The sequence below is a fragment of the Onychostoma macrolepis genome, chromosome 04 (genome assembly GCF_012432095.1).
Source record: "Onychostoma macrolepis isolate SWU-2019 chromosome 04, ASM1243209v1, whole genome shotgun sequence".
Lineage (NCBI taxonomy): Eukaryota > Metazoa > Chordata > Actinopteri > Cypriniformes > Cyprinidae > Onychostoma > Onychostoma macrolepis.
In genome coordinates this window covers 26388581-26414754 of record NC_081158.1, presented here as the reverse complement: position 1 = coordinate 26414754, position 26174 = coordinate 26388581, and the positions used below count along the sequence as shown (strand labels likewise).

Below are 26174 nucleotides of genomic sequence, written 5' to 3'. Positions count from 1 at the left end.
ATGGCCAAGACCAAAGAGCTGTACGAGGATGTTAGGGACAAGATTGTAGACCTACACAAGGCTGGAATGGGCTACAAGACCATCGCCAAGCAGCTCGGTGAGAAGGTGACAACAGTTGGTGCGATTATTCGCAAATGGAAGAAACACAAAATAACTGTCAATCTCCCTCGGTCTGGGGCTCCATGCAAGATCTCACCTCGTGGAGTTTCAGTGATCATGAGAACAGCCCAGAACTACACGGGAGGATCTTGTCAATTATCTCAAGGCAGCTGGGACCATAGTCACCAAGAAAACAATTGGTAACACACTACGCCGTGAAGGACTGAAATCCTGCAGCGCCCGCAAGGCCCCCCTGCTCAAGAAAGCACATGTACAGCCCATCTGAAGTTTGCCAATGATTCAGAGGAGAACTGGGTGAAAGTGTTGTGGTCAGATGAGACCAAAATCAAGCTCTTTGGCATCAACTCAACTCGCCGTGTTTGGAGGAGGAGGAATGCTGCCTATGACCCCAAAAACACCATCCTCACTGTCAAACATGGAGGTGGAAACATGCTTTGAGGGTGTTTTTCTGCTAAGGGGACAGAACAACTGCACCGCATCAAAGGGACGATAGACGGGGCCATGTACCTTCAGGACCAGGGCATTGAAGCCAGCCAGGGCATTGAAAATGGGTCGTGGATGGGTATTCCAGCATGACAATGACCCAAAACACACGGCCAAGGCAACAAAGGAGTGGCTCAAGAAGAAGCACATTAAGGTCCTGGAGTGGCGTAGCCAGTCTCCAGACCTTAATCCCATAGAAAATCTGTGGAGGGAGCTGAAGGTTCGAGTTGCCAAACGTCAGCCTCGAAACCTTAATGACTTGGAGAGGATCTGCAAAGAGGTGTGGGACAAAATCCCTCCTGAGATGTGTGCAAGCCTGGTGGCCAACTACAAGAAATGTCTGACCTCTGTGATTGCCATCAAGGATTTTGCCACCAAGTACTACTAAGTCATGTTTTGCGAAAGGGTCAAATACTTATTTGACTCATTAAAATGCAAATCTATTCATAACTTTTTTGAAATGCATTTTTCTGTTTTTTGTTGTTGTTGTTGTTATTCTGTCTCTCACTGTTCAAATAAACCTACCATTAAAATTATAGACTAACCATTTCTTTGTCAGTGGGCAAACATACAAAATCAGCAGGGGATCAACAATTTTTTTCCCCCACTGTAAATTGTAAAACTTCTTTCTCAAACCCTGTTGTTTTTTTTTTTTCAAAAATATCAAACCTTTGAACATTTACTGTCAACTAACTGCTGCAGTCTTCTCTACAGCAGTATTTTACCTTATTAAGAGCCCCTCTGACACGGAGAAAGAGAGGCGAGAGGGGTGTGGTGCACAAGAAGTGTCATCACTCGTCTACAGTGACAGGAAGATAGATGACAGGACTGACAATCTGAGAGCAGCTTGTGAGGGAGACAGATCGACAGTGGAGATGTCACGAGTCCAGGCACACCAGAAGAGCTGAGGTGTGTGTTACAGTCACGCCTGACACCCCCTGTGTCAAAGTTTGGGTCTGGGATGTTCTGGGTTTATGACAAGTTAAGTTCTGTCAGTTACCACACATTCTTCTATCCGATAATAAGGCAAAAAGCGTTCTGGATGATTTTAAAGTATTTACACAAAGTATTTCTATTTACCCTCTTTAAACTGTTTATTATTAAACCCATACAATCACAGACAAGGGTAGAAGGTAATTTTATAACACTAGTTTAATGTTGACATTTATAATTTTGAAAAATATACACATCTTCATCATTAGTTTGAAAATATATATTTTTTTTTATTAGAAGCTATTTTTTTTATAAGTATCACAAAATATTAATTATACAGTATAATTGTAAATATAATTATATTTTTATTTTAATTTCTTTATTTTATTTTATTTTATTTTATTTTATTTTATTTTATTTTATTTTATTTTATTTTATTTTATTTTATTTTATTTTATTTTATTTTATTTTATTTTATTTTATTATTTTATTTTATTATTATTTTATTATTTTATTATTTATTTATTGAGCTGCTGAATTGTAGTTTGCGACATTGTATCACCTGAACTAACCTTCCCATGTCAGGTCAAATTATCTGATATTTTAAAAGACCTTGACACATGGTCATGAGGGTCTTCTCGTGATATTAAAAAAATTTTCCTGCATGTTTTTTCTGCATTACTATAGAATGACAATGTATCACTCTGACATTTTTGACTTTATGCCCCTTAAAAATATCAAAATAAACTTGAATTCAGAAATGAAAAAACATGCTTATTATGAAAAAGGTGTATTTAAGTCATTAAGTGCATGAACTGCATTTTTTATAAAAAATCTGGACAATAAATGAATATAAAATTTTCTGTAACAGACGATGTTCAGGCTTAAGTTTTGTTCTTTAAAAGAACCTTAATGTGCACATGAAAATGATCTAATGTTTTACTGCAATTTTTAATTAATGCCCACCTCAATCTTTCGTCTGAAATAACAGACTTCTCTCTAGTGACGTGCACGGCACTTCTTCAATCATTTAGACCATATAAACTCAGTCTCTTTCTTACAATTGATGGCAAACATTCAGTCAATCTGCCTCCATCCAGTCAACAACCGATGGATAGAACCAAGTCCTCGCCCTATGTTTCTTTTTCCTTCAGATTATCCATGCTGATGTACATCACAATACAGAAGAAAAGATCTGTCACTACTTTATTTCATTGCAACTTTAACCTTCATTGTAATTATTCAGTCTTTCTTTAGCTCAGAATTGCTTTTCACATGTGTATCATCAGTTAATGTGAGAAGACCTTGTCTCACCAAAACACACATGCAGAGTGAGGTGAGGTGTGTGTGAGCATCCATGGTCTTGAATAGAGTGGATGTAATGGATATTGTGTGGGAAATCACCAAACTCTTCACCTAATTGAGATGGATGCATTTTTAATGACTAAGCAGCCTTTATTGAACCTCATCTGCCGCAGAAGACATTAAAATATGCCCACATAGTGGACTGCACTAATAAGCTGCACTGTGGCGAGATCCTGCAATCCCAACAGCCCCGTCTAACGATGCTGGGTGTGTCGTGTCTGTGGTGTTCTTTGTTTGAAGACAAGACACCTAAAGGCAGTATATATATGAGCATATCTGCCTTTACTATCAGTGAGATCCAGACTTTGATTTGAATCTTATCAGTTTCCATTTCATCCACAAAGACGCACACACATTGGTGCCTAATTAATCATCTGGGAAGACATTCCCCTCCGAATAAACTGATTCTGCAGGAATTCCTTACACAGGGATGCATAATTAGCTCCAGTCTCGACTTTGCTGTCTGTCTCTTAAAAGCAGACGGCGCGCTCTGAAGACGAAGACTGGCTGGGGTTCGATTAGGAGAATGTGATGTGACTCTGAAGCGCATAAATTCAATTAAAACAGAATTGTTTGTCCATTTTGTTACTAATGGTTTAGAGCTTTTACGCCAGTTGCTCGCTCCGTCTGGAGTCACTTAAATTAGGTTATGTGGTAGATTAGACGATTAGAGTCTTACGATTAGCAGTTTTGCAATTAGGACTTTGTTCCTAATCAACCAGACTTTTCAGATTGAAGGTAAATTAGCATTTTAGGCATCACAGGCCCTTCTGTCACAGAGGTTGTTCCAAAAGGAAGGAATAGACTGTAATTACACTGCCTTGTAAATTTTGGTACGTATGTCCTTTGCAGATTAGGTGATCCCAGAATGCATTGCAACTGAGAAAATGTATCCATGATGGAGGATGAAAGACAAAATTTATATTACATTGAATTTTGAATTGAAATTGAGTATTTCACCTAATATGGACTCTTTTCACATTTCTGTGGTTCTCAGAAGCAGAAGTCATCATAGTTGGGTAAACATTTATAGTAGTGAATGGAAACTGCAACAAATGTATATTTTGTGTTCCCATTTGCCCCAATATCAAAAGAAAAAAATAAATAAAAATCTGTGATACCATTTCTATGACTTTCCAAAAGAGGAAAATATTGAGAGTTTGATTATGTTGGTCAAAAGAAAAAGAGATGTCAAATTGGCCATCACCCCCTCAGCCTATGTATTATACACTCACACAGCAGCGTTTAACTGTTATCTGTAATTTAATGCCAAGGTAAGAAAACACAAAGTAGCTATATTGCTAAATGTACATGAGAGAAAAAAAAAAAAACTGAACTTAAAATAAACTAAATTTATGATGTTAACAACAGTCTGTGAAAAGAGTCCATTAGATTCATATGTGTACATTTATGCTTGTCAAAACATTCTGTTGTTAGCTGTTATTAGCAACATGCTATCAGGTTGTTTTGGATCTCCTGCGCCAAATAGCAGATATGCACTTGTCCTTCACAATTTGTGTAATCCCAAAGTGCATGAGAGATTTCAATGCTTACATTCCATTGAATATCATTTTGAAATAGTCTGTTACTTTATATTTGTGTGCGGTGTGTATTTATGCTTGTTAAAGTATTGTGTTGTTTAGCAATGTGCTAATGTCAAATCGAATTGTAATCAGTGGTTTGTATCAATTTGTATGCATAAGCACTATTTTATTCTGTTTTTTTAATTTTTTAATTTTTTTTTTTTAGTATAAATAGTGTGATAAGTGTGTTCATACTGAAAATTCCAAAAATAAAAAGTGCACTTCAAATGCCTGGATGATGCATTAATTAACTGCAATGCTGCACACTTCATGCTCTCAACTGTCACAGCTTTGTTTTCCTATCAGACTCTGAAGCTGGATGATAAAATAACCATTTATACACTATTTGGTAGAGTACATAGTGTATAGTATTAGTGCATAGTATATTGTGCATCATTAAGGACACAACACACTCGTTAACACAATAATAAAGTGATAAGCAATGACAGTGTATTTATATTTTGTCGATGCTCTAGCTGATAATGATCTTAACAAAAGTGCTCGAGTCTAAGGTTGCTATGGTTACCTCTGCACCTATGTGTCTTTTTAACACCAGATGAGACCTCACTAATTTTTGTGTTTACTAAAACCCAGCTGAAACACGAATAGATGCTTCTACACGCACTTTAAAGATCCAGCCTTTTGTTTTGACTTACTCTGATGGTTTCAAGCCTTGTAGGGGATCGAACCCCTGATACTTTGTAATATCAGCAGCACCGAGCTAGTGTTTCACATTCAGGGGGTATATTGTGCCCCCAGAAATCTCATTCTTTCACACACTTCCCTTCTCTTTCCCTCTCTTACTTTTTAGTGAGCATGACTGTGCTGGAGGTAACAATCTCCTCACCATTCTGCTGTCTCCCCAGCAGAGAGAGAAATGCTCCCTGAAACACTCTCTCGTCTGCTCTTTTGTCTGGCAACAAAGTGTGTATTTTTCACTGACAGCTCCAGAGGAGTCTCCAGAGATAATGTGAGGCTTTTTGAAGGATATCTTCGGTTCAAACTGAACGCAAAAATAGCAGGAAATCGACCCCTGTGGAAAGACTGATGGGACCATGGGGACAAGATAGAGGCGGATGAATGTTGTTCAGGATTAGCTAATAAAACGCTGTGAGCTTTTTCCGGCTCATATCTATCATTACAGAGGTTCCTCACTATTTTTGCATTATACGCAAACTCACAGGTTAGCACATAGTAAGGCCCTTTACACCATTATGCCCTGTTAATGAGCATTAAAATTTCACTTTCCCAGTAGACCTGCCTGTAATTAATCAGATATTCTCACCCATTTCACTACAAAGAAGAAGAAAACTCCTAAATCTCCCTAGATCTGAGGCAGGATGCATTTTAGGAACACCTGCTCTGCTTGCGGGAAGAATAACGATGTCCTTGAAAGCAGAGTAATCTAATCGGCTCCTCAATAACTCATGTTTTTGCAATCTGTAACATTTATTTTTAGCCACGGGCTGCAGAAAGCATTAGATATTCATCTTAAGTATTCATGGTTGCATAGGTGATTTTTCCGGGCCTGAGATCGTCAGTGGAATAGAGATGAATGCATAAGTGCATGCTGGGATAGGTGGATTTTGCTAAGGGCAGTGTTTGGAAAGGAATACTAGTTTAATGCATTTCTACTATTATAAAATATTATTATTATTATTATTATTATTACCAAATAGAATATAAATAAAAGCCTTAGTAAAATCAGCCTTAGTATATTTTAAGAAACCGTATGTGAAACAGGGTACATTAAACACTAATACATTTTTAAACATTTTAAATTTTTGCTGCATGTCTTGTCGCTTTTCACACAATATAGGCCAGATGTGCATAAAAATGTCTTAATATTTCTTATTCTAATTAAATAATGAGTCAAACAGATGTAATAATCGTTTAGGGTTCATTCCTTACACTGGAAATAAAAGATCAAGTCAAGCGCATTGCGTTGTGGGATGCACTATTGTAATTCTGTAGTATTAGTGCACTTTACGGCAATTGTTATAGCTCATCCTTCATTCCGTGCATACTGAAAATTTGCATACTGTGCCCTGGATACATCCTGCAAAAATAGTACAAGTAGTGTGACTACTATACTGAGTATGCAAATTTAGCTGTTCCAAACATAGCCTATAAACCTACAATGACTGAAATGGCCCATTTCACAGCCACAACTGAAGAAAACACAATATTCCACCAATGTTTCTTCAATAACAGAGCAACGGACACAACCAAATCAAGTGATTAAAGCACATTCTATAATTTAAGATAAACAATACACAAGTAATTGGAGAGAAAATGATGTGTTCCCTCTTTGGTAGAAGATAATGTATGTCATCTTCATTTTATGCTGCTCCTTCATCCAAGAACTTGAAGTGGAAAATGGTGGAGTAGATCATTAACCTTAATGAGATGAGTTAATTGAGCTTAATCACTCAGAGAAAATGAGAGCGAGCGACCCTGCGCATGAATGTGAGTCGAGCATTTTCCATTAACGCAGGCCTTGTCTCTATAAAGTGCAAATGCTTCAACATATAGATGTCCAGGTTTATTTGATATATAAATCAAGACAAAACATCTGGTTGCATCAGATGGCCAATTATCACCACTCTAAACTTCAAAATAATATTCTCTGCCATAACTGTTTTTATGACAATATAAAGCTTGCAGTATTATTTCAGACAGTGGATAGCACATATGTTTTATAATCTCATATAAACACACTCATGAGATTATAACATGTTAGTTATTTTATTTTAAGCCATTCAGTCCAGTGTTGTTATTGTTAAACTATTAAACACGAATAAAAAAAATGTATATAAAATAAAACTAAATAAATATAAAAAAGCTATGTAGAAATATGACAGAATAGACTTTATTTTAATTTTATTTTAGACTAATAAAAATGACAAAAGCACTAAAGATTTCAATCGAAACGAAAGCTGAAAATATCTTTAAATAAAAGCTCATTCAAAATATTAATAAATGCTATAATAGTACATAAATAATGCTAATAACACAGATTCAGTCTGAAAAGCCTGCATGTGTCAGATTCCCCAAAGTATTTAGGATTTGATGGATTATGCTGTTCATCTGTGTGAACTTTGTCCCTTTATGTCCGAGCCCCACTCAAATTAGCTCTAAACACATTCTCCCAGCCACCCCACTCCTCTGTGTCTCTGTTTTAGCATATTGGCTCATTTTGCTAGCTATGCTAATGATATTTGCTGATATGACTTTGTCAGAGAGGGGTGAGAATGACCCCTAGTTGGCTTTTACACCACCCTTAAAGACACACATTTAAGTATCGAAGCATTATTTATTTCTATTGGATGTAAATAGTGCAGCTGTACTTTGGCATAACACTACTTTTGCTTATTAGCACACTTCTATAGGACATACCAGATGCTGGTAACCTCATGGTATTTGGGAATGTTGTGTGGAGGTCACAAGGTCCATGTCAGGCTAATTATGTCAGACAATGATGCATTACGGTGCTCGCACTTTAATATAATGCCTATCTGTGAGTCGTTGGAGATATATGGGAACGCTCATAATAGAGTGTGTGTATAATGTAATTGATTTTATTCATAAGGTTGAGCTTTAGATGTGGTGGAAGCCTGTTAATAAAAAGCTTTATTGCATGTAAATACATGTTTTATAGCATGTTCTAGGCTTGTTTTAAAACATATAACTATCAGGTAACAGATGCTCACGTCCCATTCCATCTATCCCAATCACAAACCCTTGAATATATGCAGATTTTGTGTGTGGATTATCCAATGACCTTTGACCCAGGAGTGACCCAGGAACACCCTGTTGGGATTTAGGGGTGAATCTGGATCTGAAGATAAACATCTGGTCCACTCCACCCTTGGTATCCAGAACCCCACGACCATGACAAGGTCAAAATACTCTTTTTAGCTGACTCATGGGTTTTTCCTCAGTAACTCAGTCTCATTAGAATTGCTCACATTTATCAGACTTTAATCAGCGTAAACACTTCACTTTCTTAGCGAAATTGTGTTTGCTTTGTGTGAAAATTATATTGCTCAGTGCCTCAGTGTGTTTAATGAAACCAGATGTCTCTGGCTTAGGCAACATAACACTCCATTAGAGTAAATATCTCTGGAGGAATGAAAAGGTCAGATTACTTTCCATAGTTTCAGCACATTTTGTTTTATTTTATGGCTGTTTAAATCAGTTCCAGCTAATCTTAGCAAGTTTGTCTACAACTCACAAATTGCTGAAAAGTTCAAGTCAGTAAATAAAGCATTATCTAATTCAATATGCACTCATATGCATAGATTTCCGCTTATATCTTGTTGACATATTAGAATTAAAGTTAAGGATAGGGTATCTTTTTATCCTTCCATAAATAAGAAAATACCGATTTACTTTTTCACCATGTTTTAGAAATAAAGTGTTATATAAATGAGGTAAATGATATATTAGCAAGCCTTTCTGTAAAAATATAGATCAATCAATCAATAATAATTTTATTCCGGTCCTCACAGACAGCTTTTCACAAAGTAAATAAAAACACATAGTTACCGAAAAAGGTGTAGGCAGAAGCCTTGCTTATTATGCCTACCCTTTATACATAGTTAACTGAATGGGCAACACTTTTCACTAAGTTAAATAATACAAAATAAACAATATTACAAAAACATTTCCCAAAATGTACAAACATAATTCTAAACAAACATAACAAAAATACACACTCCAACTATTACTTCAATTCTTTAACAGTACAACCACAATTTGTTAATACTGAGTCATATAATTATTAATCACCTTATTTTTATACATTTTCTTAAATTGGCAAAGTGAATTACATACTTTTAGTTCCTTATCATATTTATTCCATAGATTTACCCCTATAACAGATAAGCACCTACTTTTTGCAATAGTTCTTGCCCTTACTTTTTTAAACATATACAGTCCTCTTAAATTATACTGACTTTCTCTTATTTTGAACAGTCTCTGAATACAATTTGGAAGTAAATTATTCTAAACTTTGTACATTAACTGTAAAGTATATAATTCAACTAAATCTACAAATTTCAATGCATGTAAATTAATAAACAATTTATTTGTTGGTTCGTAATAATCGACCCTTTTAACAATCCTAATTGCTTTCTTTTGCAACATATATATTGAATTTAAATTGGATTTATATGTGTGACCCCACACCTCCACACAGTAAGTAATGTATGGAACTATGAGCTCACAATACAATATATATAAAGTTTTTTCATTCAAAATATGTTTTATTCTATTTAATATTGCAATGGATTTGGACATCTTTGTTTTTACATGATTAATGTGTGATTTCCAACATAATTTAGGATCAATTATAACACCCACAAATTTATTTTCATACACTCTTTTTATTTCCTCGTTATTAATCATTAGTTTCACTTTATTGTTACTTTGTCGATTACTGAATATTATAAACTTTGCTTTACTTAAATTCAGTGAGAGTCTGTTATCATCAAACCATTTTTTGAAAACCCTCAGTTCGATTTCCACTGTTTTCAGAAGCTGTTCCAAACTTTTCCCAGAACAATATAAATTAGTATCATCAGCAAACAAAACCATTTTTAATACTTGTTTAGACACTTTACAAATATCATCTATGTACAGTATAAACAACTTGGGGCCTAGCACCGAACCTTGCAGAACACCACAAGTAACTTTCATTAAATCTGATTTAACATTATTCATTTGTACAAATTGATATTTGTCATCGAGGTAACTTTTTATCCAAGCAAAAGCTTTTCCTCTTATACCATATCTCTTCAGTTTCATTAATAATCCATAATCAATAGTGCCAAAAGCTTTTTTTAAATCTAGGAACACCCCCACAGTATATTCATTATTATCCATTGAAGAAGAGATCTCTTACCAGTTCCATCACAGCCACTGAGGTCGACCTGTTTGTTATAAAACTATACAGTTGATCACTCAATAATTTGTGTTTATCTATAAAATTATCTAGCCTACGCACAAATATTTTCTAAAAAATTTTCGAGAACTGGGAAAGAAGAGAAATTGGTCTGTAGTTGGAAAAACAGTGACAATCTCCATTTTTAAAAATAGGAATGACTTTAGGTGTTATCATATTACTTGGGAATATTCCTGTTAAAAAGGACTGATTACAAATCTGTGTAAATGGTTTTACTATATGTTCTACAATATTTTTTATTAACAACATGTCAATATCATTACAATCAGTGGAATATTTATTCTTACAATTGTTAACAATGCCGTGTATTTCCTTTTCATCAACTCCCCTTGGATGGATGGATGGATAGAAACCTGGAAATCTTGGTGTAAGTGCTACTGAAGTGGATATAACAGACTTTAAAAGATGCAATGAACTTAAATACAGTATCTACTGACGCAAATAGATGCAATAAAATGTAATGAAAGTGTAATAACATAAACACTTAAATGTGTATTTTGGATGTTTTCTTTCCACTAGTCTGAAAGAAAGCATATATGGAAGCAAAATAACCTGAAATCTTAAAATTGATCAGTGTTTTTTAGTGTCTTGCCTTAAGCAATAATGTGTTTCACCTTATTTAGCTAGATGCTAATTTTTGCATGCTAATACAAGCAGTATGTGATATCAAAACAAACTTTTATGTCACTGAAGAATGTCCCAATAAAAACTACTTTTACTGCTTTACAGAAATATATCAATTGGCATTTAACCTTAGTTATTGTTATTAATGCTAACAATGCTAATTTTCTGATAACATTGATAGCACTTTCCTTCCCAGTTTCCTTCCCATTTTATGTTACTGTAGGACTTGGTTCAGTCTCTATGTTGTCTCAAGCATGTGAATGATAGTTAGTGTTTGTGTGGTTAAAGCTGTACCATTTCATTTAGGTGACGTGCCGGTGAAGCTTCTTGTTTGTTCTCAGGAGGCAAACCAGATAGCCTTTTAGGGAAGACTAGCAGTCAGGCTAACCATCGTTGAGGTGTTGTATTGAAAAGCGATGGCTTTCAGTCCTAGATCAATTGTTGCTGGACTCTTGGGTTCACCTTGTGAACATCTACCTCATTTATATATTGTGAGTTTATTGTCTGTTCCCTTATCAGTTAAAGACAAAATAATTATAGTGAAAGAGAAAAGCATCTGTGTTTGGTCTAAATAACTGTCTTTTCCATTCATCCTGAAAAATAATACACCAGATCAATTTTGAGGCAGGGAAGAGATGGTCTTTTGGTTACCAGGACAATTACACCTGCTGGTTCATGTCTGAGTCTTCCTGTGTAAATATGAGCACACACCTGCAATTACCGCCAGAGCAAAAATACTCAAGAGCCATTAGTATAGCTGAAATCATGATTGCCCACCTTTGAGAATCCACAACATGATATTTTTTTCTCTGAAGAGAAGCATTCTGGACTCTTTGTCTCCATTTACTTTCCTCTTTTTTTTAGTAATTTTACATCTATCCAATATCCATCCATCCATCCATAGTCTGTCTGGCTATCTATCTATCTATCTATCTATCTATCTATCTATCTATCTATCTATCTATCTATCTATCTATCTATCTATCTATCTATCTATCTATCTATCTATCTATCTATCTATCTATCTATCTATCTATCTATCTATCTATCTATCTATCTATCTATCAATAGTGTATCCATCAACCATCCATCTATCCATCCATCCATCCATCCATCCATTCAAATAGTGTCTCTCTCATCTGTCCATCCATTCATCCACCCATTCTTCCATCCATCCATCCATCCATCCATCTGTTCGTCCATCCATAGTCTGTCTATTTATCTATCCATCCATCCAGTGTATCTATCTATTCATTGATCCATCCATCCATCCATCCATCCATCCATCCATCCATCAGTCTGTGATTTATCTATCTACCCATCCATCCATTTATCCATCCATCCATATAGTCTATCTATCTATCATCTACCATCCATAGTGAGTCTGTCTGTCTATCCATCCATCCGTAGTGTCTGTCTATCCATCCATCCAGTGTATCTATCTATTCGTTGATCCATCCATTCATCTGTAGTTTATCTATCCACCCATCCATCCATATAATTTATATATCTATCATCTATCCATCCATAGTGTGTCTGTCTATCCATCCATCCATATAGTGTATCTATCCATCCATCCATCGTATCTTTTTATCCATCCATCCATCCATAGTGTCTCTCTATCCATGCATGCATCCATCATCCATGGATGTGTATCTATCTATTCATTGATCAATCCATCCATCCATCCATACATACATACATACATACATACATCTGTAGTTTATCTGTCTGTCTACCTATCCATCTATAGTGTATCGATCATCCATCCATCATTCATATATCCATATAGTGTATCTATCTATCTATCTATCTATCTGTCTGTCTGTCTGTCTGTCCGTCCGTCCATATTGCATCCATCCATCCATCTTGCATCCATCCATCCATCCATCCATCCGTCCATCTATTTGAAATGTCAGATCAAAATACGTTTTTTCCCCTTATGGACTCACTGCTATGTACTTTTGCAATTTTGGAGCTAGTTTGTATTTCTCTGAATTGATTTTTCCAAGATCCAGTCCTTTCCCAGCAGATAATCAGTGGACAAAGCTGGTTGGGAAACAACCCTAAATTGCAGAGAAACCAGCAGTCTTCACAATCAAACACAACACAGGCTGTGGTCCAAGGACTCTTCCTGAACATCAAAGAATTGCAAGATGCTAATGCTTTATGCAAATCATTTGATTTCGACCAACTTTGTTGGCCACATCAAAGTCACGATTCAGAGCTTCTGGGTGACCTTTCAGTCATTTTTTTTTTTGTTTAGTTCATCAGTGGTTTTTATGTGTGCTCGGGTGGGTGGATACATGTGTTCGTGTTTGTTTGCGGGTTTCAGAGAAATCCAATTTTAGATAATGGAGACAGTAATTGAAATTTATTTTGCCACTGCAATTCGGACCTCCGTAATTTACCCAGCCTTCCGTAATGGATTCTGCTATGTTGTTAACAAATGTGTCCAGTTAGAATTACACCAGAAAAGTAACAATATCAAACATGCTTACACCCTGATACTGCCCTGTCTGTTTTTATTTGATGTGAGGGGCAATTATCGTCTTTAATGAGAGAAAGAATAAAGCAGGACTCTGTCGTCTGCTGTAATCACTATCTTACATGTTAAAGCAGCTATATATCTGTTTGGCATCACTGGAGACCCTAATTCCTCAGAGTCTAATATTTTAATTAGGGGACTCTTTGAGATGGTATTTTTCCTCCATCTCCTAGTAATTAGGTATTGGAAGTCGGTGGGAGTAGTCATAAAATTGTGCCTTTTGATCATCTGACCAAGCACCAGGACTACAGTCTTAGTGTCATTACACAACAGACATACACTCACACAGAGATACACACAAATGAAGGCATTATCACCAAGGCTGAAAATTAAATTTAAAAGCTCAGTGCCTTTTGGAGATCAAGAATGTTTTATCATGCACAACAGCTTTTGCTGTGTTGAAGCAGTCAGCTGGGACAAACTGCTCAAGCAGACAAGAAGGCAAAACCATGCCAGAAATTAAGGGATATAATTTATTTAAATATATTGTTATATATTTATTGTTTTATTTCTTCATTTTTCAAAATTAAAAAAAATTAAATAAAATTGTCGATTAAATTAAAAAAACTCTCACTTAGAGTCTGAATTTTATGAGAGAAAAACAGGGATTTATTTATTTAAAAAATGTTAAACTATTAATATAAATTGAATTGAATTATTGACACACACACACACAAACAAACAAATAAATAAATACTAATAATATATTGAATCATTGATACATTTTCTCATTTTTTATTTTTGTATTATTTCTATATATACTGTATGTTCAACAGTAAATATGTGCATTTCTTAGATTTTCATAGGTGTTGTTCAAGCTGACAAACATCCAGACCACGATTATGTCACTCACATGTTGGTAGTGGTAATTGATAAATGAGGGCTGTGTTTGTTACTGACAGCTGGCTTGCTTGGCCTTTCTCCCCTTGCTAGCTCAACCTTCACGGCCCTGAAATAGCCAATTACTGCAGCTGCTATTGGACGTAACAGGCCAATGAGCAAATGGCTGTCCTGGGACCAAATCGAGGGGGTGGGCTACAGGCTGCAGGTGCAAAAAAAACCCATGTACAGTTCAGGCCGATGCACCTGATCCCACAATTCTTTGTTCTATTACATGTGTCATTCCCAGATCAGTGAGGTAGTCACTTCCTGGTTGATGGGCGTCTCACTGACCGCCTCTGACCCTGGGACTTATGGTCTGTGAGGTCTCCGGCTCTGCTATAAATCAGCTTTTAATTAGACACAAAGAACAGGAAGGGTTATAATGCTCTCATAAGGCACTGGACTGGGTAAAATGAACCTTATGGGACTGCATTGGTAATGTCAATTATTATTATCTTTCTGGAAATGTGTTGGTGAAAACTAAATGGCATGCAGCATTTCAAGAAACAAGACACCTGGGCCATTGACATCATCATTTTTACTGAACAGTATGTCTGCAGTTTACATTTGTTGTATTAATAGTAATAGTAAGTTAATAATTGAAATTGTATTATTATAATTATTTTTTAAAATAAAAATAAAACTGTTAATAAAACTAAGAATTTAACTATTAGAACAAGAAATATGAATACTGTAAAATTTGTTTTTATTATTTTGAGAGGACAACCAAGAATAAAAAATAAGTTAATAATAAAAGTTAATAATTAAAAATGTATTAATAATCATAATAATAGCAATAACAATACAAATTTAATAAATAAAATTGTATAAATTAATAAGTTAATTAAAATGTGTAAAATATGTTTTTATTATTTTGAAAGGACAACCAAGAACAAACAACAACAACAACAACAATAATAATAATTACAATTTTATTATTATTATTATTATTATTATTATCATTATATGTTATAATTATGTTATTGTTATTGTTATTAATAATAATAAAAGTTAATAAATACAATTATATAAATTAATAAGTTCTTATTAAATTAAATAAAACTATTAGAATAATACATATTACTACTGTAAAATGTGTTTTTTATTATTTTGAAAGGACAACCAAGAACATACAATGATAATAATATTAATAATAATAATAATAATAATAATAATAATAATAATAAAAGTTAAGAATTACAATTTTATTATTATTAATAATAATAATTAAAGTGAATAAATACAATTCTATAAATTAATACGTTAATAATGAAATAAAACTATTATAATAAGTAACAACAACAACATCAAATAATAATAATAATAATAATAATAATAATAATTGCAGAAATGCCTACAGAGATATTTAGGCAAATTTAAGGGGGGTAACTAAACCAGATTGATATTCTCTGAAGGTTTTTGAAGGTAAAGGATGACGTAAAGTCAAAATACCACACAGCCGTCCGCTGCATTTACTCTCTCAGTTGCTGAATGGTTTGCAGTATGCTGTGCATGAGTGAGCCCAGTTCTATAGCTCACAAATGTGTTAAAGTATAGCACTGTGATATGTGCCTGCACTGAGCCGTGTGATAACATGAAGCTGACCTGCTCTTACAGTGACAGCTTTTGTGAGGTTGCATGCCTCATTGTCCACCTGGGTGATTGCTTGCCATCTGTAACTCTTCTGAAGGTCTTTACAGTAAGAGCCTTGAATACAGTGAATGAATAGTTGGTTTGTGCATGGTTAAACATGAACTCTGTGGGTCGTAAGTAATTCAGAGGCAGCAATAGTAGAAGTAATGAAAGTCTTATTTAAGCTATTAAGCAAGCTTTTCTTACACTTTTTATGTGTTATTAAAATCGAGGTCATGTCTGTATGGAAGTGATACAAAGAGCATCAGAGGCCTCCTTCCTGTCTAATTAGGTAATTCTTTACTGCAAAATGTACCAGCCTTCATTCTTTCTTCATTCACGTTTCAAAGTCTGGTGCTGCTGCTTTGAGTTCTGCCGTTACCGCAGAAACCGTTCGAAAGCGCCTCCTGCTGGCAGAGAATGAATGTGCATGTTCAATAAGGCTGTTGTTGTGAGTACAACCGTTCGCTTGTGGGATTTGCTTTAGCCCAGTGGCTTTATATCAGCTGTATCAGCTTTAGTTATGCTTTGAAAAGCTTACATTCTATGTTGTGAGTGTTTGAATCAGGTCTCCTCTGTTGGAATAGATGGTGCTGTCCCAGTATTGCAGGAACATTGGGTTGTTTTTGTTCAGACCAATGCAAAAATCGACCCATGTTTTTACCCTGCAAACACGCAGAGCTGTAAATGTGAACTGGTGGATCGATAAGGAGATAATTGTATGTATGTTACATTATTGATATATTGTATGTTATTTAATTAATATAATAATTTATTGATAATTGTTTAAATTAATATAATTAATACTTTTGACTTTTGTTAAAAAATGGTTTAAAGGCTGAAATATGAAGTGTATAATTTGATAAAACTTTTTGTTTTCTGAAAACTTCTATCTGAACTTTAAATCGTGCTTTTTAGATTCATTTTACAGTTTACCATAGACATTGCCCTACCCTGCTCATATGGTATTAATTGTATTTGCGCAGGTCTTAAAAAAGGTCTTAAAAAGTCTTAAATTTGAACTTAAAAATCCTGCAGCAACCCTGATAATATGAGCATGAAAAGCCCGTCAGACCATATGGGGTCATTTCATAACTAAATGAAATAGATATTGTGATTCTCTGGCTCTGAAGTGTAATACTCTGTAAAAACCCTCTGATGGTTTTTGTCCATTCAAAAATCCACCCCTTACTGATAACTTTCCCTGAGGTTTTTAACAGGAGGTTTCTTTTGTTACCCAATTACAAGTCTCATTATAATTTTCTCTTGTGCTCTGGTCAGGTTATACAGCAGCACTGTGCAGGCATTGAAGTGAACAGGAAATCTGGGGCACAGTGGACAGATGAAGCAAGAATTACATGCCTCAGCTTGTGGGATTTACTTTAGCCCAGTGGCTTTATATCAGCTGTATCAGCTTTAGTTATGCTTTGAAAAGCTTGCATTCTATTCTATTCTATTCTATTCTATTCTATTCTATTCTATTCTATTCTATTCTATTCTATTCTATTCTATTCTATTCTGTGGTAACATTTGAGAAGTTAAAGTTATCACTAAAATTATGCTAATATATAATTATAACTTAAATAATTAATAATAATAATAATAATTTAAAATGTACTTATGTATGTAATATGTAAAATTAGTAATATAATATAATATGGTTAAAAATAATTAATAATTAATATATACAATTTACATTGGATAATAAGAATTTAAAATGGGAGGAAATATCATTATGAAATAAATGTTTTTCTCTAATACACATTGGACACAATTAACGGCACCCTTTTATTCAATACTTTGAAACCTCCATTTGCCAAAATGGTATAGGGGTTTTCTCCTATAATGCCTGATGAGGTTAGAGAACACCTGACAAGAGATCGGAGACCATTCCTTCATCCAGAATCACTCCAGACCCATTAGATTCTCAGCTCCATGTTGGTGGTGCTTCTCTTCAGTTCACGCCACTCATTTTCTATAGGGTTCAGGTCATTGAACTGAAATGGCCATAGCAGAAGCTTGGTTTTGTGCTCAGTGACCCATTTTTGTGTTGTTTTTGAGGTTTGTGTTTGGATTATTGTACGGTTGGGAGATCCAAACATGGCCCATTAGAAGATTTCTAACAGAGTCAGTCACTTATTGATATTTATCTGTTGGTATTTGATAGAATCCATGATGCCATGTGTCTAAACAAGATGTTCAGGAAATATAGGCCCACATCATCAAAAATACAGCAGTATATTTCATTGTACACATGGGGTACTTTTATCCCTGTGTTCACCAAACCCATCTTGAGTGTTTTCTGCTAAAAAGCTCATTTTTTAGTTTCATCTGACCATAGAAGCCAGTCCCATTTGAAGTTCCAGTCGTGTCTGATAACTGAATATGCTGGTGAAAGCATTTTCTTTTCTTGACATGTGGTGATGTAGGTGCTTTTTGATAATTTTTTTAAAGGTTTTCTGACCCCGAAACTCAACCTTTTTCTGCAATTCTCCAGCTGTGGTTCTTGGACCACTCAAACTCTCCTTCTGACCGTGCATTAGGACGATATAGACACACGTCCTCTTCCAGGCAGTTTCATAACATTTTCTGTTGATTGGAAATTCTTAATTATTGCCCTGATGGTGGAAATGGGCATTTTCACTGCTCTAGCTCTTATTTTAAAGCCACTTCACTAATTTGTGAAGCTCAATTATCTTTTGCTGCACATTTGAAATATATTCTTTGGTTTTTCTCATTGTGATGGGTGATTAATTTGGAATTTGGCCTTTTTTTGTTTTCCCTCCTATTTATATTCCTGTGAAATAGGAAGCCATGGCTGGATAATTTCATGTTCATAATCACGCTGGTGTGCTCAAAATTGTGAATATGAATGGGAATATATTTCAGAAGAATTTCTAGGGGTGCCAATATTTGTGTCCAACATGTATTTGAGAGAAAGAAAAAAAAAAGTATTTCATAATGATATTTCCCCCCATTTTAAACTCTTATTCTCCAATGAAAGCTTAGATTTCTTTTTTTTTTAATAATATAAATGATCAAAAGGATTAACAATGCACATTTATTTTCACAGCCTTCTTTGATCATATTTACCAAGGGTACCAACAATTCTGACCACGTGTGTGTGTGTGTATACACACACACACACACACACACACACACATACATACAGTGTATAATATAAAACTAAATTTATTTACAATAAAGATAAAAATGAATGTACAATAAAATGTATAAATTTAAGTTTGAGATAAATTTATAATTTTAAACCTTATAAATTTATAAATTTAAAGCTTCTCATTCAAAATTTTTAAGCTAACAATATAACAGCTTTTTAATAATATAACATTTAAATTGTGTTTATTTATTAATTAATTTTATTTATGTTATATTATAAACTAATCTATGAGAATGTAGGGTTGTCATTCAAATTAAGATAATAATGTAATTACAATTTAAAAAAAAAAAAGTATAATATACAATTTATTTATTTATTATTCACAATAAAATTAAAAAATAATTTACAATACAATTTATCAAATTAAGTTTGAGAGCTTTTCATTCAAAATCTTTAGCCTAACATTATAACAGCTTTTAATAATACAACATTCAAATTGTGTTTTTTATTAATTATTATTATTATTTTTGTTTGTTACATTATAAACTATTCTATTTTAAGCCAGCCAAATCCAGGTCTCTGGTCTTAAAGAAAGGCAAAGTGGCCGACCGGTTCCGCTTTACCCTGGAGGGGTCACAAATTCCATCAGTAACAGAAAGACCAGTCAAGAGCTTGGGGAAGATCTTTGACAGCTCCCTGAAGGCCTCAGCCGCTCTCCAACAAACCAGGAACGACATGGCGAGTCAGGGCTCCCAGGAAAGTATAAAACCTGGATGTACCAGCACGGAATCCTGCCGAGGCTTCTTTGGCCCCTTCTCGTATACGAGGTACCCATGACAACGGTAGAAGCACTGGAGAGAACCATCAGCCAGTTCCTCAGGAGGTGGTTAGGGCTCCCACGGTCCCTAAGTAGCATCGCCCTCTATGGTCAGTCCACCAAGCTGCAGCTTCCCATCAGTAGCTTGTCCGAGGAGTTCAAGGTCACGCGTACCCGGGAGGTCTTGATGTATCGAGATTCCTCGGATGCCAAAGTCTCCTCAGCTGGAATCTGCGTTAAGACGGGAAGGAAGTGGCAAGCACAAAAAGCGGTGGACAGAGCAGAGGTGCGTCTGAGGCATGGCGTCTTGGTTGGCAACGTGGCGGTGGGTCGTGCAGGCCTGGGCAGTTTTTCTAAGCCACGCTATGACAAAGCAAGAGGGAGGGAGAAGCGTCAGTTGGTGCAGAATGAGGTGCGGGCAGAGGTGGCGGAAGATCGCCTGACCAAGATGGTCGGTATGCGACAGCAAGGCGCTTGGACTAGGTGGGAGAACGCCGAGCAGCGCAAGATCACCTGGGCAGATTTGTGGAGCTCTGAACCACTGCGCATCAAGTTCCTCATCAGTTCGGTGTATGACCTTCTACCAGTCCATCCAACCTACATCGCTGGGGCTTGGTAGATTCACCAGCATGCCAACTGTGCCAAAGGAGCGGCACACTGGAGCATATCCTCAGCTGCTGTCCAAAGGCTTTGGGGGATGGGCGGTACCGCTGGCGCCATGATCAGGTCCTCAGGGCTTTGGCAGATACAATCACCGCAGCGATTCAGAGTAATAAGAGTCAGCATCCCTCCAAGCGAACCATCTCCTTTGTCAGAGCTGGGGAGAAGGCACAACAGCAGCCACGCTCCCCAGGTGGGCTCCTTGCCAATGCAAGAGACTGGCACCTTCAGGTGGACCTGGGAAGGCAGCTCAAGTTCCCGAATTACATCACGCCCACTTCACTCCGCCCAGACATGGTGATAACATCGGAGTCGACCAGGAAGGTGGTCATAGTGGAGCTTACTGTCCCCTGGGAAGACAGATTGGAGGAGGCAAATGAGCGTAAGAGAGCTAAGTATGCGGAGTTGGTGGAGGAGTGCAGGAGCGGTGGCTGGAAAGCACGCAGTGAGCCAGTGGAGGTTGGTTGTCTAGGCTTTGTTGGACAGTCGTTGCTCAGAACACTCAAACTCCTTGGAGTTAAAGGTCAACTGTGCAGACGAGCCATAAAGAACATCTCTCAGGCTGCCGAAAAAGCCTCACGATGGCTATGGATCCAGAGGGGGGATTCGTGGAGTAGCATGCCACTTGGACACAGGCCGGGGACTGATCACCCCCGGCAGGGTCGCCCGGGCAAGGGTGTCTGTTAATTAAAGACCCGAAACACCTGTTGACCTCGGGTTCTTCACTGATGACGTGTCCAAGTAGCACTCGACGGTGTATGTTAGAACTATGAGAAAGTAGGGTTCTCATTCAAATTACGATAATAATGTAATTATAACTATATAATATACAGTTTATTTATATATTTATTCAATTGTCTTGAGGAAGTATGGTCCGCATTTAAAATATTAGGCTAATGATATAATAAATACAATTTACATGTTATATTATTATAAAAAGTTATTTATTTATTTAATTAATTTATTTGTTTTAATTTATAAAGTGATGTTCAAAAAAGTTGAGTTCTTAAATTAAGCTAAATACTGTATAATATAAATAAAATACAGTGGGTTTAAGTTGTTATTGGGTTTCATTAGTCATTAGATCTACATGATACAATTTTTGTTGGTGAACTATTCCTCTGTGTCTGTGATGTATTAGGTGCACAATAACAACAAGTACAGATGCACAGCACACTTTTTATTAAGTGGACTGTTGTTGATGGCACGTGCACAATGAAATCTGTCTCAATGACAATAAAGCGAGGAGCAATCGGCACCTCGGAGATAAAACAACTGTCACTTACAGCCTTTATTCTGCCGTCTCTGGATCAGTCAACCTCTATACGCGCTTTCAGAAGGATAAAAGCTGCTCCGTTCATCAAGCGCTCCGTCCATCTATGGCATGTGAAGACGTGGCCATATAGGCATATGTCATCTGTCAGGCCTGTTTTAAATAAACGCATTCATGCTTTGTGTAACGAACGCGAGGAGCACCGTTGCGGCTCCGCAGCCCATTTCTGAGATAAATCTCACCTCTCCACCTCTCTGTCACCAACTCCGTCATACAGCAGGGTTGCTATGACAACCGCAACAAGGATGAGGGAACAATTTTGAAGAGGGAGAGAGAAAGAAAAATCATAACAGCCAGCACTCCATCAAGTGGATTTCCATGCATGAGGATTTTTCTCGGCCCTATTCAAAAATCGACGTTCAGTCTTGGAGATGGGCCTGCTAGTTAGAGCTTATGGGGTGTTCTTTAAAGATTGCCACTGTTGTTTATTTTACAGGGTTCTTAGCGAAACTTCACATTCGTTCGGGTTGAAGGCTCTCAGACTGGTAATAAAGTTGTTTTGTTTTATGGCGCGTTTGTTGCTTTTCCAATAAAATGAGTCGCACTTTACCCGGCGTGGTATCCGTGAAACTCTATAGTAAAGTGCATGATTATTGGAGAAGACTTGGCTGATTCTCCAAATATATTGAGTTGTAATATTTAATATCCGAAGAAGGAGGTTGTAATTTTTAAGGTTAAGCGATTCCCAGAAAGCATTAGCATATTTGCGTAGCTTTAAAATATTGAGCACTCCTTTTTCGAATCCTGCATTTTTACTATGATTTCGTTTTTTTTTGTTTTGTTTTTTAACTCAGATTTTGAGTCTGGTGCTTTTATGTGGTTATCTGTAAATGAGAAATAATTCCCCAGGGCCACATTCGCTTTTGCTGCTTGGCTCTCTCCTTTAGCTGCTATTGTTTGCGGCATGAAAACCTTTCAATAGGGTCTTTCTCTGCAGAAGTGTCTGGTTTTATTGAATGATTTTGTGTGCTGTCCCTGAGGTGAAGTGTGTGTGTGTGCATTCAGCGAGGCTGCGGATGGGCCTGTAAGCTGATAGTGTACCACACCATACTATTAGCATATTGAAGAGGGCCATGAGCTCAAACGGCTTCCTGACCTCAGGTCAAGCTTCATTCAATGTCACAGCCTTGTGGCCAGTTCTTTATATGTATAGATATATTAGAGATAAAGGGATGAAGTATATATAGAAATACATATCCTTTGTATAATGTAATTTGCTTTCAAATTCCCAGATTTTGTTTTCTGGTATGTATATATATGTAGTATTAAATATATACAATTTTATGTCTGTCATCAATCACTCACCCTCATGTCTTTCCAAACCCGTAAGACCTTTGTTCATCTTCAGAACACAAATTAAGATATTTTTTGATATCGAGAGCTTTCTGACCCTGCATAAATAGCAAGGGAACTACCACGTTCAAGGCCCAGAAAGGTAGTAAGGACATCAATAAAATAGTCCATGTGACATCAGTGGTTCAATCGTAATGTTATGAAGCTACGAGAATACTTTTTGTGTGCAAAGAAAACAAAAATAATGACTTTATTCAACAATTTCTTCTCTTCCATGTAAGTCTCCACCACGCGTTCATGAGAGTCACGATGCATATGCGTGGAGCTGCTGGAGCCGACGTTCTGACGTAGAACCCAGATGCGCTGCGCCTTGTTTACAAGCAAAGGAAAATGCACGCTGTACATAAAAAGACTTCGTAAACATATCTGAAGATTTTGAAAGAAAGGATGACTTGCAATTTTTTGCCCAGCCTTACTTATTTTAACCAGAATATACAGATGATGAAGTAAAAGAGGTGGACTTTTTATGTCGTGGTTCTCCCGTGAATGTGCATCGAAGACTGACACGGAAGAGAAGAAATTGTTGAATAAAGTTGCTATTTTGTTTTCTTTGCGCACAAAAAGTATTCTTTATAGCATTACTTAGAATGTCTTACTGGTTTGGAATGACATGAGGGTGAGTAATTAATGACAGAATTTTAAGAACTATGCCTTTAATAGGATGTGATTTTATATATATGCATGTAAATAAATAATTCCTATTTTTGTGTTCTTATGTACTAGAAGAGATTGTTGCGCTCCAACAGAGTAAATATCAAATTGCTTCAGGTGCGTAGAGCCAAAAAAGTCAATGCAAACAAAAATGGTTGGCCTCATACCTAATTAAATCCAAAATGGAGAAAGTCTAGCAATAATATATTTTATTATATAAATTACAAGTGAATTAAAAACTAACATTTCAATTGTTTTGCCCATGCTGATCTGGTTTTTAATTCATCTGTTTAATTTATGTTTTGTAGATTATTTGATGTTCTTCTAATATTTTTCCACAGCAGCTATTTTAATTCTGAATAATCTTTTCAATAGGAAGCTTTAGTACCAAAGGGATGCACTTCAACATATTTTATTAGATTAATGAGATAAAAAGTGTACAACCAAATGGTTGTATGAAGGCTCAAAACCAGCTTTGTATTGACCATATTATATGGAGGAGTGCTCACCACAACCATGTTACACGCTCCTCAACCATTACTGTGGTCCATGATGGCGGTAAAATTGGATCACAAATGTGTCAGATAGGTCATTGTATCTTTTAGATGCTACATCGCCCTGGGGAACAAGGCTAGTAAAAGTTTTATTGGCCTGTTTACTGCAGAAATGGCCCGCCTGGTAGTATAGAGCTGTGTCTGTGTGTTTGGATTTGTTTGGATTGGTCCTATAGATCTGTTTTAGCCAGATCCACAGGACCCAAAGTCATTGTTCCTATCCCTATCAGGACGCTTATGTAGAGTATTGATTGGACCTCTGCTAGCTGGTCTGTCCCGGAGAGAGAGTTTCAAATGAATTTAGTGAGCACTACTGCTTCTGGGCCCTTAAAATCCAGCTTAATGCACCTCCTGCTGTTTTACTTTCTCTCAGGAGAGACGCCACACGCCACTTCAAGCCCCTGCTGACTGTGCATATTGTCACCTTCTGCTTAACTTCAACATAAAGGGCCTCTTTTGTATGTAAATCCTCAATGTGATAAAGTTTAGCTTTTAGTGGAAGCTTATGTGTTTGAGCTTATATGGCTGAGTTGTGGATAAAAGAGTGTCCGGGGAGGAAGGAAGAGACAATGGAAGTGGGGTCTTATCGCAAGAACAGACGTGGAGCACCGCCTGGCCACCGAGGATGAAGAGGAGATCACGACCAGCTGGAAGCACCTAACCAGACGGAAGTACATGTGAATCTCTGAATATCTCCTTTAAACCCAGAGAGGGGCCTGCTGGAGTGTGACAAATCTGACCCCGATCCTACAGCTCTCTCTGTTGGATAAGCTTAAATAAGGCTGCTTAAATGCAGAGTGTGTTGGCTTTTAACCACACCTCTGATAGAGATCAGATTCACTGTGCTGAATACACAGGTAACAGAAAATAGAGAGGAAGATGAAGAAATGGGAGAGAAACACTGTCATGTTTGTTTACTTGAGAGGTATCATGCACAACAGTAATCAACTTAAGCTTTGGCATTATGGAGGAACAGCTGGTGCAGACATATGATTGCTATGTGAAGATATACCATAGACTTGTGTGATTTTCTATTCAATATATATTTAAGGTACTTATAATAAAACAACTTAGAATTATAGACAAACCGTATCCCTAATACTAATTTTTAATATCAGTTATATGAATTTTATATTGATTTATATGTCCAAAAACGCAAGTACACACATACAAATACAAAAGTGATTATTAAGAAACCTGCCCCAGTTGTATTTCATCCCAAAATATAAAGGAATGTGCAAAAAATAGACATAATAATGATATTATTATTAGTATTATTAGTATTATTATAAAACGGTATTACAAATCATATAATAACAACAACAATAATTTAATAATTTTACATTTTAATATTTAATATTAAAAATTAAATAATACATGTTTTATTGTAAATAATACTAATATAATATAATATACAACCCGAATTCCGGAAATGTTGGGACGTTTTTTAAATTTGAATAAAATGAAAACTAAAAGACTTTCAAATCACATGAGCCAATATTTTATTCACAATAGAACATAGATAACATAACAGTTTCTTTAAACTGAGA

The 26174-nt window shown here is 36.0% G+C and overlaps 1 pseudogene; it reads left to right on the top strand.

Moving 5' to 3' along the window:
* On the top strand, nt 1-25305 carry LOC131538527 (uncharacterized; annotated as a pseudogene).
* Nucleotides 25306-26174: the final 869 nt, after the last annotated feature.